Source organism: Procambarus clarkii, chromosome 76, assembly GCF_040958095.1.
Source record: "Procambarus clarkii isolate CNS0578487 chromosome 76, FALCON_Pclarkii_2.0, whole genome shotgun sequence".
Taxonomy (NCBI): Eukaryota; Metazoa; Arthropoda; class Malacostraca; order Decapoda; family Cambaridae; genus Procambarus; species Procambarus clarkii.
In genome coordinates this window covers 22,638,328-22,652,337 of record NC_091225.1, presented here as the reverse complement: position 1 = coordinate 22,652,337, position 14,010 = coordinate 22,638,328, and the positions used below count along the sequence as shown (strand labels likewise).

At 49.0% G+C, this 14,010-nt stretch overlaps 1 protein-coding gene across 5 annotated transcripts in view; it reads left to right on the top strand.

The window, feature by feature from the left end:
* Ctl2 (Choline transporter-like 2) overlaps nucleotides 1-14,010 on the top strand; it is a 357,612-nt gene that overhangs the window by 230,926 nt on the left and 112,676 nt on the right. The window lies entirely within an intron of this gene.

The window sequence follows — 14,010 nt, the reverse complement described above, 5'->3', positions numbered from 1 at the left end:
TGGGTATGTGGGCCTACGGGCCGCTCCAAGCAACAGCCTGGTGGACCAAACTCTCACAAGTCAAGCCTGGCCTCGGGCCGGGCTTGGGGAGTAGAAGAACTCCCAGAACCCCATCAACCAGGTATCAACCAGGTGTCAGAGAAGTCAGAAGTATATGCTGACACCACCAGGCTTCTGACACCATCCCCAACCACCAGACTTCTGACACCATCCCCAACCACCAGGCTTCTCTGACACCATTCCCCACCCTGACATCACCTGCCTCCCCCTGACACTTCCTGCCTTCAGTAACATTCACTACTAACTTCACCTGCCTACCCTGGCAACAACTTTCACCATTTGCCTCTCCTGACAACTTCACCATTGACACCACCTGCCTTAACCCCCTGACACCTAAATGAAATAAACAAAGTTTATTAATATAAATAAGGAATACACAAAGTAATGTACTTATAAGTACAGTACATATTAATGAGTACAAATGTTGATGGGCAGAGGCTCGTTGTTTTCCCACACCTCCCTAATATATCCCCTCACCAGTGACACCACCATTTATTCTGAATTCTTTATTTTGATTATGGAATATGATAGAGGGATGTGTTACAAGCCACTGAAATGGTAAAATTTTCTCTTCTAATTTTGTGAAAAGCCGCGAGTGAGTTCAGTATTGAGGCAGCCACGTGGTGCTGAGTGAGATGATCACTCAAACTAGGCCTCCAAGGCGTCTCGACTTGCCATTCCTCCCCCTGACACCTTTTCACCCCCCCCTTCCTCCGAATACATCCCCTCACCACTAACACCACCATTTATTATGAATTCTTCATTTTGACTATGGAATATGATAGAGCGGTGTGTTACAAACAACTGAAATGGTAACATTTTCTCAGCTAATTTGTTGAAAGGCAGACAGTGAGTAAAGCATTGAGGCGCAGCCGGCACCAGCCATGTGTTGCCAAGTTAGCTGATAACGCAGGCCAGAGCTCACCACCAGAAAGATCTGGGGGTCGATATCACACTGAACCTGTCCCCAGAGGCCCACATCAAAAGGATGTCATCAGCGGCATATGCTAGACTGGCCAATATAAGAACTGCCTTTAGAAACTTGTGAAAGGAATCGTTTAGGACCCTGTATACCACTTATGTAAGACCAATCCTGGAGTATGCAGCTCCAACCTGGAGTCCATACCTAGTTAAACACAAGATGAAGTTAGAGAAGATTCAGAGGTATGCCACCAGACTGGTCCCAGAACTGAGAGGAACGAGTTACAAGGAAAGGCTAAGGGAACTGAACCTCACAACCCTGGAAAACAGAAGAGTAAGGGGGAGACATGATAACCACCTACAAAATTATCAGGGGAATTGACAGGGTGGATAAAGACAAACTCTTTAGCATGGGTGGAACACGAATAAGGGGACACAGGTGGAAACTTAGTACCCAGATGAGCCCCAGACACGTTAGAAAGAATTTTTTCAGTGTCAGGGTAGTTAACAAATGGAATGCATTAAGTAGTGTTGTGGTGGAGGCTGACTCTATACACAGTTTCAAATGTAGATATGATAGAGCCCAATAAGCTCAGGAATCTGTACACCATCTGAAGGAAGGCTCAGGAATCTGAAGGGCAGAAGCTATGAGGAGAGGTTAGAGGCATTAAATATGCCAAAACTAGAAGACAGAAGAAAAAGAGGTGATATGATCACTACGTACAAAATAGTAACAGGAATTGATAAAATCAATAGGGAAGATTTCCTGAGACCTGGAACTTCAAGAACAAGAGGTCATAGATTTAAACTAGCTAAACACAGATGCCGAAGAAATATAAGAAAATTCACTTTCGCAAACAGAGTGGTAGACGGTTGGAACAAGTTAGGGGAGAAGGTGGTGGAGGCCAAGACCGTCAGTAGTTTCAAAGCGTTATATGACAGAGTGCTGGGAAAACGGGACACCACGAGCGTAGCTCTCAATAATAATAATAATAATAATAATAATAATAATAATAATAATAATAATAATCATTTATTTAGGAACAGTACATACATAGTTGCAGTGTTACAGTACAAACATCGTTAGATTTAAAGATAGAGGTAGTACATACAATACCTAAAGCCACTAGTACGCATAGCGTTTCGGGCAAATTGATTGACAGTTAAGAGGCGGGATCAAAGAGCCAGAGCTCATCCCCCGCAAACACAACTAGGTGAGTACCACTGACACCACCTGCCTCCCCTGACCCCACTATCGCTCCCTGCCTTCCCTGACCACTTCCACCACCTGCTCCCCTGACCCACTATCACTCCCTGCCTTCCCTGACCCACTATCACTCTCTGCCTTCCCTGACCCCACTATCACTCCCTGCCTTCCCTGACCCTACTATCACTCCCTGCCTTCCCTGACCCCACTATCACTCTCTGCCTTCCCTGACCCCACTATCACTCCCTGCCTTCCCTGACCCCACTATCACTCCCTGCCTTCCCTGACCTCACTATCATTCCCTGCCTTCCCTGACCACTTCCACAACTGACACCACCTGACACCATTATCACTCCCTGCCTTCCCTGACCACTTCCACAACTAATACCACCTGCCCTCTGACAGTAAACTTTACTGACACCACTTGCCCCCCTGACAACAACTCTCACCAATGACCCCCCGATATCATTTTTATCATCTTTCAACCACTTCTTACTAGAAACAATGGGTAAGCATAATAAAACACTGTATAACTGTTTACACTTTAGTGAATCATAATTGATGATAGCCACCTCCAATGCTTGGTCTCTGTTACTGCTTGGACGAACAATCCTCGTTTAATCGTGCATTTTTAAGTTCCACTGAACATTTAGTACCGATTTCAATTTGTTCGGATCTTCCGGGAATTCGATAGTGAGGATGCACTGTATATACAAGAGTTCTTACATTCTTGTACAGCCACTAGCACACATAGCATTTTGGCAATTCCTTAATCCTATGTTCCTGGTTGATACCTGGTTGATGGGGCTCTGGGAGTTCTTCTACGCCCCAAGCCCGGCCCGAGGCCAGGCTCGACTTGTGAGAGTTTGGTCCACCAGGCTGTTGCTTGGAGCGGCCCGCAGGCCCACATACCCACCACAGCCCGGCTGATCGAGAACTTCTCTTAGAAAACAGTCCAGTTTTCTCTTGAAGATGTCCACGGTTGTTCCGGCAATATTTCTTATAGTCGCTGGGAGGACGTTGAACAACTGCGAACCTCTGATGTTTATACAGTGTTCTCTGATTGTGCCTATGGCACCTCTGCTCTTTACTGGTTCTATTCTGCATTTTCTTCCATATCATTCTCTCCAGTATGTTGTTATTTTACTGTGTAGATTTGGGACCTGGCCCTCAAGTATTTTCAATGTGTATATTATTTGGTATATCTCTTGTCTCCTTTCTAGAGAGTACATTTGGAGAGCTTTGAGACGATCCCAATAATTTAGGTGTTTTATCTCGTCTATGCATGCAGTATATGTTCTCTGTATTCCCTCTATTTCAGCAATCTCTCCTGCTCTGAAGGGGGAAGTGAGTACTGGGCAGTACTCACTTCCTTCCAGGGAATTCTTATTTCTTCCAGGGAACTTCTTATTCCAAGGAACTGGGAACTTCCAGTTCCCTGGAATACAACCCCGCCAAATCATTTAACAACCAGGTACCCATTTTACTGCTGGGTAAACAGAGGCTACAGTTAAGGATTGACGCCCAGTAAATCCTCCCCGGCCAGGATACAAACCCAGGACAAAGTGCTCTCAAAATGCCATGCGAGTGTCTTACCAACTTCACCACAGGGACTTAGTCCACTAATTAAATTAATACCTCTTCCCAAACCTACTAGAGGATGGGCTGATGAGGTGTAGGACTGGTAATGTAACCAGTCGACAGCGAATCATTATCACTTATGGGCTACTGATGCTCATTCCACCTCTTGGGTGGCTTAATACTTTCCCACACCGATGTCGCGAGCGTCGTCATCCGTTTTTCTCCCTATTGTGAACGGATGACAATCCTCGCATCATCCATTAAAATATTTGTAAAAAAATTAATTTTCATCCGATCAACTTTGTGGTTTCAAAATGAGCGCCATTGTCTTTCCCCTCTCCTCCATATGCTGCATGGCATTCTGGGTCATCACGCCATGCAGTGGGCCTAGTGCTGTGTTTACCTCGCTCGTGACCGGAACGCCTCCCGCTCGCGTCCCGAACTTGTGCAAATCTTGGCTATTATCTGCATTTATATTTGTTCCCGTGTCTTTCCAACACTTTATATACGTTACACGATGGATCAAGGTCAAGGACAGAGCACTTCAACGCAGAAAAAACAAAGAAATCAACCAAAGAGGATAAACTAAGTATGCTCTACCGTAAATTTCACAGAGTTCGGCTTACACCAACAAAAATCCCAGGTTTGATTGAAGCATTATCCGATATTGACACAGATATTGAGGGGAAAGAACGGGTCAGTGATTTCAACAGTGATACAGAGACAGCAGATGATGGTGAGTCAACGGTTGAGGAAAGTGAGGATTCTGAGGAGGAGGACGAGGGACGTCCACAGCCTCCTATTCAAAAGCGTGCAGGACGTTCTCAACAAACAGATCCTGCAGATGCCTGGTGTACTGACAACACTCAACCATCTGTAGACAGTTTCACTGGAACATCTAGCTACATATATGACTTCGAGGTGTATTCCGGTATTGGTAAAACAGTGGAGACAGTCATGAGCTTGATTCAGCCCCTAATGTACAAGAGTTATCATCTGTATATGAATAACTACTATAACTCTGTCAACCTCACAGAACAGCTACGTCAACATGGTGTTTACACGTGTAGAACCATCAGATTACAGTGTGGCGCCCCCAAGCATCTGCAACAGCAAGCAAAGGGTAAAATTCCCGTGGATACAACCCTATTCAGCCGCAAGGATAATACATTTATAATCCTGTGGAAAGACAAGTGAGTGGTCTCCGTAATCACAAACTGCCACAATGCTGACACACAGGAAGTCGAGTGAAGGAGAAGAGTGCGGAAATGTGACGGAACCACTTCAGTGAACCTTGTAACTGTAAACAAACCAAATGCAATATGTGACTACAATACCTACATGAAAGGCGTTGATCACTTTACCAGATGGTAAAATATTACAAGTTCACACGAAAATGTCACAAGTGGACCAAAAAAATATTATTTTATTTTCTGCAAATGGCTCTCCATAATGCATATGTGTTGCACAAGACCTACAGCAATGATCAGAAAAAAATTACCTTGCTCCAGTTTCATGAGGTAGCAATATGGCCCTTGTTGAGGTGGGAAAATGATGAGTGGCCTAACACAGATAACCCCATCGCACATGCTCTGGATATAAATGCCGATGATGGCAATGTTGGCAGACCGGGACCATCTGGTGTGAGGCGTCCTCTATTTCCTTCAACACCACCTTCCTTCCTTCCATTCCTTTGATAAGTTTTTATAAATATATTGCTACTTCATACTTTGTTATTGGTATTGCTTATATATATTGAGGTTGTTATTGCTTATATTTGTCTGTCTATCTAGAGCATTTTATTGTGAATAATTTGATACCACAATGAACAATGTTGCACAAAAACTTCTGTTAGTAAACTGTATGTGTTTGTCTGGTGTATTGGGTGTAGCGGGTGTGGCAATGAGTGCTCTAGCGGGTAAGGCTTTGGTGACTTTAGGGGTCGTTGTGGGTGAGGCGCGCCTATGTTGTCTAATTTATATGCATATGTCTGTGTAGGAAATTTTATTGCAATCACAGTGATAAAAAAAGAACGATGTTGAACAAGTTTGGACTTGATAAACCTGAATAGAGTAGCAACATGTACACGCTGTTTGGCGTGCACAACTAACTAACGACTTAGTTTTTTATTTGGTGCCGGCATCACGTTAGCTTTGGTGACATGTTATACATATGTTCATCTAGAACATTTCATTGAGAACACATCGATACCAAAATTAAACACGTACATCGAAAATTAAGGTCAAAAACATGAACAGAGCATGAACTTTTCAGTAGGGTGTAGCTGATATGCAGTTGGGCGTGCAGTAACAGGTAACCCTCAGGCAACTTCCCAGAGTCTTGCGGGTGAGGCACGCCCATGTTTTGTATTTTATATTCATATTTCTGTGTAGGAATTTTATTGGGATCACAGTGATACTAAAATTAACGATGTAGAACAATTCTGGGGTTGACAAACCTGAAAAGAGCATAAACATTTCATCGCTGTTTGGCAATCACGGCTAACGATTGCCATAGATTTTTTTATTTGGTGCAGGTCTCATGTCGGCTTTAGTGAAATTTTATATATATATATTCCTCTAGAGCATTCTCTTGGGAACAGATTGATACCAAAATTAAATACATACATGGAAAATTAAGGTGAGCAGACCGAAAAGAGTATAAACATTTAAGTGTCGCCGTGCGGTCACCCAAAATGCTAGGCGCACGAGGAGAAAGTTACACAGGCTTCTGCCGTGTGTGGGAAAGTGTTAATCTTCACCAATCTATCATCATCACTTATGGGCTTCTCAAGCCTGTGCCACCTCTTGGGTGGCTTAATCTTCATCAATCATCATCAGTCCAGGTGAATGGAATGTTTATTTTCTGGGAAGTGTGGATGGCAATTTATAATCATCATCAGTCTAACTCCAGAAGTGATTCAGTCCAGATGCTTGAGAGATTCCACACATCTTCAACATTCACCAACAACAATGTAACACTCTAACGTGTCCAGTTCCTACCCTCACAATACGTTTCAGCCTCGACACAGAGCAGACAGCCAGACTCCAGTTGCATCGAGCTTCCACACTCTCGTCCCTCACTCAGCTTCTCAACTCTACCCGCATTCAAAGCGCCACACTCTACGCACTCGCCCCGCATCCGAGCAGCTCTCTATCCCCGACCTGAGATTCAGTACTGATTCATTACTGATATTTGACATTCAGTACCTTCCTTCCTTGGGTAAAAGTGACCATGTCTTTTTGGGAATAAAGTATGCAATGCATTATAATCTGGAAGAAAATGAGGAACTTGAAGCAGTTGAAAAGCTTGATCTCAGACGAAGACATTATGGAGAACTTAGAAATTTCTTTAAGGAAATTTGACTATTAGGCTAGGAAGAATATGAGAAGTATGTCAAGTTTTGTGAAATATATGATAAGAGGCACAAAATTTTTTATACCAACACACAGATTCAGAACTAGGAAACAGGATTGATTCAACAGAAATTGTGAGAGGGTCAGAGACAAAAGACACAAAAAAAAAAATCAATATAGGAAGAGGCCAAATCCACAAAGATACAAGAAACAACTACATGGTAGTGAGGAGAGAGACAGAAAGAAGTTTTGAGAAAGGGATAATGGACAAATGTAAAACAAAAAGTTCCAAAGTGTGCTTGTACAAAAGGAAATGTCCAGAGAACCAGACACAATAAGAATTCCAGAGAGCAACTTTGAGCACATAGAGGTGTCCACAGACGAAGTGGAAAAAATGCTCAAGGAGCTAAGTAACAACAAATCAGTTGGCCCAGATGGAGTCTCACCATGGGTTCTGAAAGAATATGCACCTGAGCTCAGCATTCCACTTCAACTGATTTTTCAGGCATACATGTGTACAGGAGTCCTAAAAGACGTGTAGGAAAAGGTTAACGTGGTTCCAGTCTACAAGAGTGGCAGCAGGGAAGACCCCCTTTAGTCAGTTTTTCTGGGGGGAGCCCCGTCGGCTCCCCGGAGCTTTACCGGCTGATATGCTAATGTCAGACTTTGGCATCAGTCATGTGTATGGAGTTCTAGGGCCTACCGGGGACCACGAGCCAGAACCTGGCCCCCTCAGAGAGGCAAGGGGAGCAATGGCCTATAGAAACCCCCGTGTGGTTGGAAGCATTCTATGTCTGCCATCGACCGGGTCAAGCATCCAGAAAGGTAAGCATTCCAAAACAAACCCCTATTCTGGTGAAAATTGCTACCTAAGCCGAACTAGTGAATAGAACTCTTCAACAGAAAACACGGAAACTAGTATGACGTCATACGTCACCGCGCCGCTGTCTGCGCAGCTCCCCCTCCCCGGGAGGGGGAAGGGGGAGCCCCAGACCTCCCACGCCGGCTATCCACCCATCAGTTCTTCGGCTGATGCTATAGGCAATGGTTATGTGCTCCGGCTCCAGTGGTTGTTTCAGCACTGTACCTAGAGTGTGGTGTCTGTTTTCTAGGTGGTGCGTGAGCCGGGTGTGATTCTTCAGTACTCGGGCTGCATGCGCCTAGGGTTCCCTTCCCTAGGTGCCCTGTAAGTACTGCCCTTGGGGCTTGGGGCCACCTTCCACAAGTTCCTTGGGTCCTGCCCCTGCTTGGCCGTTTACCGCTTGGTTTTCGGCCGCTCTTTGTGTGCTCGGGTGTTCTGTCTCCCTTGTTCGCCTTAGAGTAAGGGGCAGTGTTTGCACTGGTGGGGCGCGGGGTACTGTGCAGCTTGTCTTTACCAATCATAGCGGCCGGCTCTGTTCCGCTTGGGTACGCTGTCCTCTTGCGGGGTTTTCTTTTTCTTTTGTTTATATACCTGGTGGGGGGGTCTGCCTTCGTTCTTGCCCCTTGTGTCCCTTGTGTTCTGAGTATTTCTGGTGGTACCCCCTGCTAGGTCCCCGTGAGTGTACACGTCCCGGGGGTTCAGCTCTTAGAAAGTTGTTTGGTAGCTTGGGTGCCGGTTAGCAGTACCCTGCCTGGGATTACCTGAGCGCGAGTCCTCTTAAAGTAAACGCTCGGGACCCTGGGAAACCCCTGGGGGCGCGCGGGTCCGATGGATGTGACCCCAGAGCCCCCCCCTCGCTTCCAGCGAGTTTGAGGGTTGCTCTCACCTTTTGTCTCTGGGTGACTCTCTGTTTTGCCTCCGTCTGCTGCCTGTGGGGTCGGTGACACCTTCGACCCGGTGTCCTGCGAGTTTGGTTGCTCGTTGTGGCTCGGTTACCCAGTTGTGCTAACAAAGCGGGTGCGGGCAGCAGGGGCGTTGCACTTGAGCCTTGGTGGTGGCAACGTTCTCGTGGTTTCCTCCCCGGGAGCCCCGGGGCTGCCCCGTTGTATTTCGTTTTTCCCCTGGTTCACCCTTCCTGCCTGCATCCGGTTCCTTACCGTCTGTAGGTTCAGGGCGGGGTGTTTGGTGGTGTTGAGACTCGGGCAGTCTCGGGGAATTCCCCTTCCGGGGTAGTGACGGGGGCATTTGGGCCTGTTCCTCCAGCCGTGTTGTATGAGTCTGCCAGTGGGCTCCCTTCCTTAGTGTTTTCACGGCTGCCCCGGTTTTCTGGTACGGCTGGGGCTTTGGGGGAACGGCTCGGCCCCGGGGCCTGTCGTGTAGGTTCCCGGGGCTGGGGAGGGGCTGACTTGGGGGGGCCTTGGCCCCGTTAGACCCCGTGGGGGGTTTTATCCCCCTCTAGGCGGGGCTTCTGGTTACGCGGAGTGGGGTCTTTCCTCCCCACTCGCCGTACGTGCTGTTGGACGTCGGCCCCTCCCCGGGCTCGGTTCCTTGGCCTTTGAGTCGGTTGGTTCCGTCCTGTGGGTGGATGTTTCCTCCCCCGCTTTTTGGGACGGTGTTTTTGTCATGTTTCCCCGTTCGATGGGGTTCTGCGTGACTTTTGATCTCGGGTGCGCCTGCGCCTTCGTGTGCCTTCGGGACTAGTGTTGGCTTCTGTGTTCTCGAGGGTACGGGAAGGTTTTTCGCTACTTCCCGCATTATTGGAACGTCTGTCGGCTCCTAGTACTTGTCGCCCTGTTGGGCTACTTGTCGCCCTGTTGGGCTACTTGTCGCCCTGTTGGGCTACTTGTCGCCCGGTTGGGCTACTTGTCGGCCGTTTGGGCTACTTGTCGCCCGTTTGGGCTACTTGTCGCCCGTTTGGGTTCCCTTTTTTTTTTTGGGCTCTTTGCTTCTTTGGCCGGTTTTATTGTTCCTGCTTCCTCTTTTGGCTCTTTTTCTCGTGCAATAGTCCTGGCTGGCGCCTTCCCGCAGGGAGGGTGTGCGGTTCGGCCAGCGTGTTATGCGCATGCGCCATGGAGTTTGTTTTGGTCTGGGCGATGGTTCAGTGCTGGGGTTTTGCGCCCTTTTTTGCTACAGTGCTTCGCCTCTCGTTCTTCTCCCTGGCTGCGGTATGTGCCCCTTTGCGCCAGGGGTGTCCTGGTTCCCAGTTGTGGGGAGGACACCGCGGTTTTCTGTGTCATGGGTGTGGACCGCCTCCTTCGCCTCTCCCTGTTCTCCTGCGGGTCCGGCTCTGGCGTCTTCACCTGGCGGTGCTCCCAAGTTCTTCTGGGCACGGTTGAGTCGTGTCAAGTTCGAGCCACCATTCGCCAGGTGAGTTTCTGCGGTCTGGCGTCTTTTGGCCGGGCGCTGGATGCGGCGGTGTTCATATACCTGTCTTTATTTAGGTATAATTTTGTACGACTGAGACCGTTCGCACACCAGTGACTGTCCCTTTATCACCCCTTCCTGTCCCCCTCATGTGCATGTCCAACCCATGCTGGAGTCGTTCAGGGGACCCTCCTTTTTTAATGTTGTGAGGTGTGGGGGTTGTAGGGTTGGTTCTGTACTCACCTGGTGAGGCTCCTGGCTGTGCTTGCAGGATTTGAGCTCTGGCTCTTGGGTCCCGCCTATCTGGTAGAACTTGCGGGATAGTACCAGTGGAGTGCAGTGGTGCTATTGGCACTTTTGGGGAACACTGTATTACCATCAGTGGTCTGTGCTTGTTACACGACCTACTTGCGAGCATAAGCCTTCTTGCTGGTTCGTCCGTGGACTTCCAGGGCGCACTGGCCTGTTTTCGTATGGCAGTTCCGGCCCGTCCTGGTTGTGGGGGTATGTGGGCCGGTGGACTGCTCCTAGCAGCTGCCTGGTGGGCCGTCCTCTGGCCGGTCTGGCCTGACCTTGGGCCGGGCTTGAGGTGTAAAAGAGCTCCCAGTACCTCATCCAGCAGGTATCGAGCGGGGTTTCTCCGCCGTCGGTCGCCTGGTGCAGGTTTCTGGGCCTGCAGGGTTTTGTCGTGTCTCCGTTGGCCCTGTCTGGGGTCTGCCTGCTCCGTTCTCTGCCTTTGCAGAGGGGAGTTGCTATTTACATGTTGCATGTTGCAGTGGTGCCTGTTGCTGCTGCTGCTGCACGTGAGCATTGGTACCGTGTTTCACGGTGGCGTGTCCTTGTTCCTGTGTCCGGTTGTGGAGTGGCGCTTTGCTGCCATTTTGTGCCTGGGGATTGCGTGGGGTTTTTGTCCCTGCCTGATTGTCCACCCCTGGTTGTTCTCCTGGTTTTTTTTTTTTTTTGTGCTTCTGCTCTTTCTTCCTGCCTCTTCTGCAGCAGGAATGTTCTGCGTGTGTTCTTAGGCGTTGGTCAGCCTGTGTCCTGTGATGTGCTTCTTTGTCTCGGTCTGTTGCAGTTGTTCGTGCCCCTTGGTTCGGGTCCTGTTCTGGCGGCGACCCTTCCGCCTTCTTTGGTTTTCCTAGCTTGCCCTGCCGGTTGTTGTTGTTTTATTTTTTTTGGGGGGGTTCTTGCGATGTCTCGCGTCGGACCCGTCGTTTCTGAACTCCTGGCGGGCTTGCATGCTTCGGAGTTTTTCTGTTCGGCAGACGTTCCATCTCCTTGTGCCGCCTGGGTTTCGGTGGTCGCGCCCGAGATCTTCTCGCGGCTCCGCCTTTTTCCTGGGCTCGGGGGGGGCCTTGTCGGGGCTGCTTATGTTCTGCCTCGTGGTCTCGCCTCCGGTTGGTGGTCGGGTGGCTTCGTGGTAGGTGTCCCACCTGCGTGCTTTCTTGGCGGCAGTATGGGGTATTTTGGCGGTCCTTCCTTTTCCTGTCCCTTCTTCGATGGGTCCTTCTTGTTGGCTTGGTTTACTCTCGGCTTGGTTTTCTAGTGGGGGTTGGGGGCCGTCGTCTTGCCACATACTGTCGCCTCTTTTCGTGCGGCGCAGGCGGAGCCGCTTCAGCTTGCTTTCGGTCTTGGTGTTGCTTCTGCACCATTAGTCAGCTGTCTTGTGCGTCATTTCACCTCCGGCCTGTTCGTGCGCCGCTTGCACCATCCTGGTCTCTGGTCAGCGTGCTCTGTCTTCTCCTCGGTTGGTAGTGCCCCTTCGGTTCCGGTGTGTTTTTTCGTCGGCTCTTTCCTTTGGGCCTTTGCCTCTGGGGGTCGGTTCGCTGTGTTTTCTTGCTCCTTCGGTTTTAGCGTTTTGGTTGTTTGATGGCAGCAGTCTCCATCTTTTCTGGCGCGGGGTGGGGCTGCTGCATTCTGGAGGGGTCCAGGGTTTGTTGGTGCTTTGTTGGTCGGGCCGGGGGTGTGTCGTTTTTGTGTTCAGTGGCGGCCCTCTGCTGTTGTTTGCGTGCCACGGCGTTTGGGTCCGGAGCGCGTTTTGCGTTGATCCGGTTCTGTTCTTCCCGGTTCGCGGGTGATGGTGTCCCGGGTGGTCAGCCGTGTTCTTGCGGCTAAGCTGCCTGTGTTCTTCCCTCATGCCTGTGGCGTTCGTGGCTTCGCTGCTCTCGCTGCCGTCTGGGCGACGTGGCCTTGCAGTCTTTCGGGCATGGATTTTTGGTGTTCGTGCAGGGGCCTTGCTGCTCGTGGTTCTCGTGTTGTTCCCGGGATTTTCGGGGCTGTGGCGCCTTGGGTTGGCGTTTGCTGCCGGTTGTCTCGCCTCCTTGGGGGGTGCGTGGTGTCCGCCTCCCGGTTTTGTCCCTTTGACCTTCCTCTGTGGGTAGTTAGCTCCGGGGAGCCGACGGGGCTCCCCCCAGAAAACCAGCGTTGAATGTAATGAAACGCCATTTTCTGGGTGAGACCCGGAGGCTCCCCGGCAACCCTCCCTCCCTCCGGTCGGCGTTTTTCGCGTGTTTTGACATCCAGCCTCAGAACTGATGGGTGGATAGCCGGCGTGGGAGGTCTGGGGCTCCCCCTTCCCCCTCCCGGGGAGGGGGGAGCTGCGCAGACAGCGGCGCGGTGACGTATGACGTCATACTAGTTTCCGTGTTTTCTGTTGAAGAGTTCTATTCACTAGTTCGGCTTAGGTAGCAATTTTCACCAGAATAGGGGTTTGTTTTGGAATGCTTACCTTTCTGGATGCTTGACCCGGTCGATGGCAGACATAGAATGCTTCCAACCACACGGGGGTTTCTATAGGCCATTGCTCCCCTTGCCTCTCTGAGGGGGCCAGGTTCTGGCTCGTGGTCCCCGGTAGGCCCTAGAACTCCATACACATGACTGATGCCAAAGTCTGACATTAGCATATCAGCCGGTAAAGCTCCGGGGAGCCTCCGGGTCTCACCCAGAAAATGGCGTTTCATTACATTCAACGCTGGTTTTATGATCGAGCCACAGAGATTTTATAGGAAAGAGATGGTTGGGTTGACTGCATCTAGGGATCTGGACCTAAAAAAAAGACTTTTGACAGAGTTCCACATAAAAGGTTGTTCTGGAAACTGGAACATATTAGAGGAATGACAGGTAGGCTTCTAACAGGGAATCGATAAAATTGATAGGGAAGAATTTCCGAGACGTGGAACTTCAAAAACAAGATGTCATAGATTTAAACTAACTAAACAAAGCTGCCGGAGAAATATATAAAAATTCACTTTCGCAAACAGAGTGGTAGATGGTTGGAACAAGTTAGGTGAGGTGGTGGTGGAGGCCAAAACAGTCAGTAGTTTCAAAGCATTATATGAGAGTACTGGGAAGACCAGACACCATGAACAGAGCTCTCATCCTGTAACTGCACTTAGGTAATTTCATAATTTTGCTACCTCTGGGCTACAAACTGCTACAAAAAAAGATAAGGGAAAACAATTAGTTATTTTTCTTACATATTTATTATTTATACGCATATAAAATCATTGTAAATTATTTGGCTATGCAAAAAACATGATTTGTATAATTTGCTGTGAGAAAAATTTTGAAATTGTGATAACTATCCAACACTATCGCGTGCGTCACGAGAGCGCCGCAGACTTTGACGTCATGGGGCTAATGGTGCGAGCGAGTGTGTG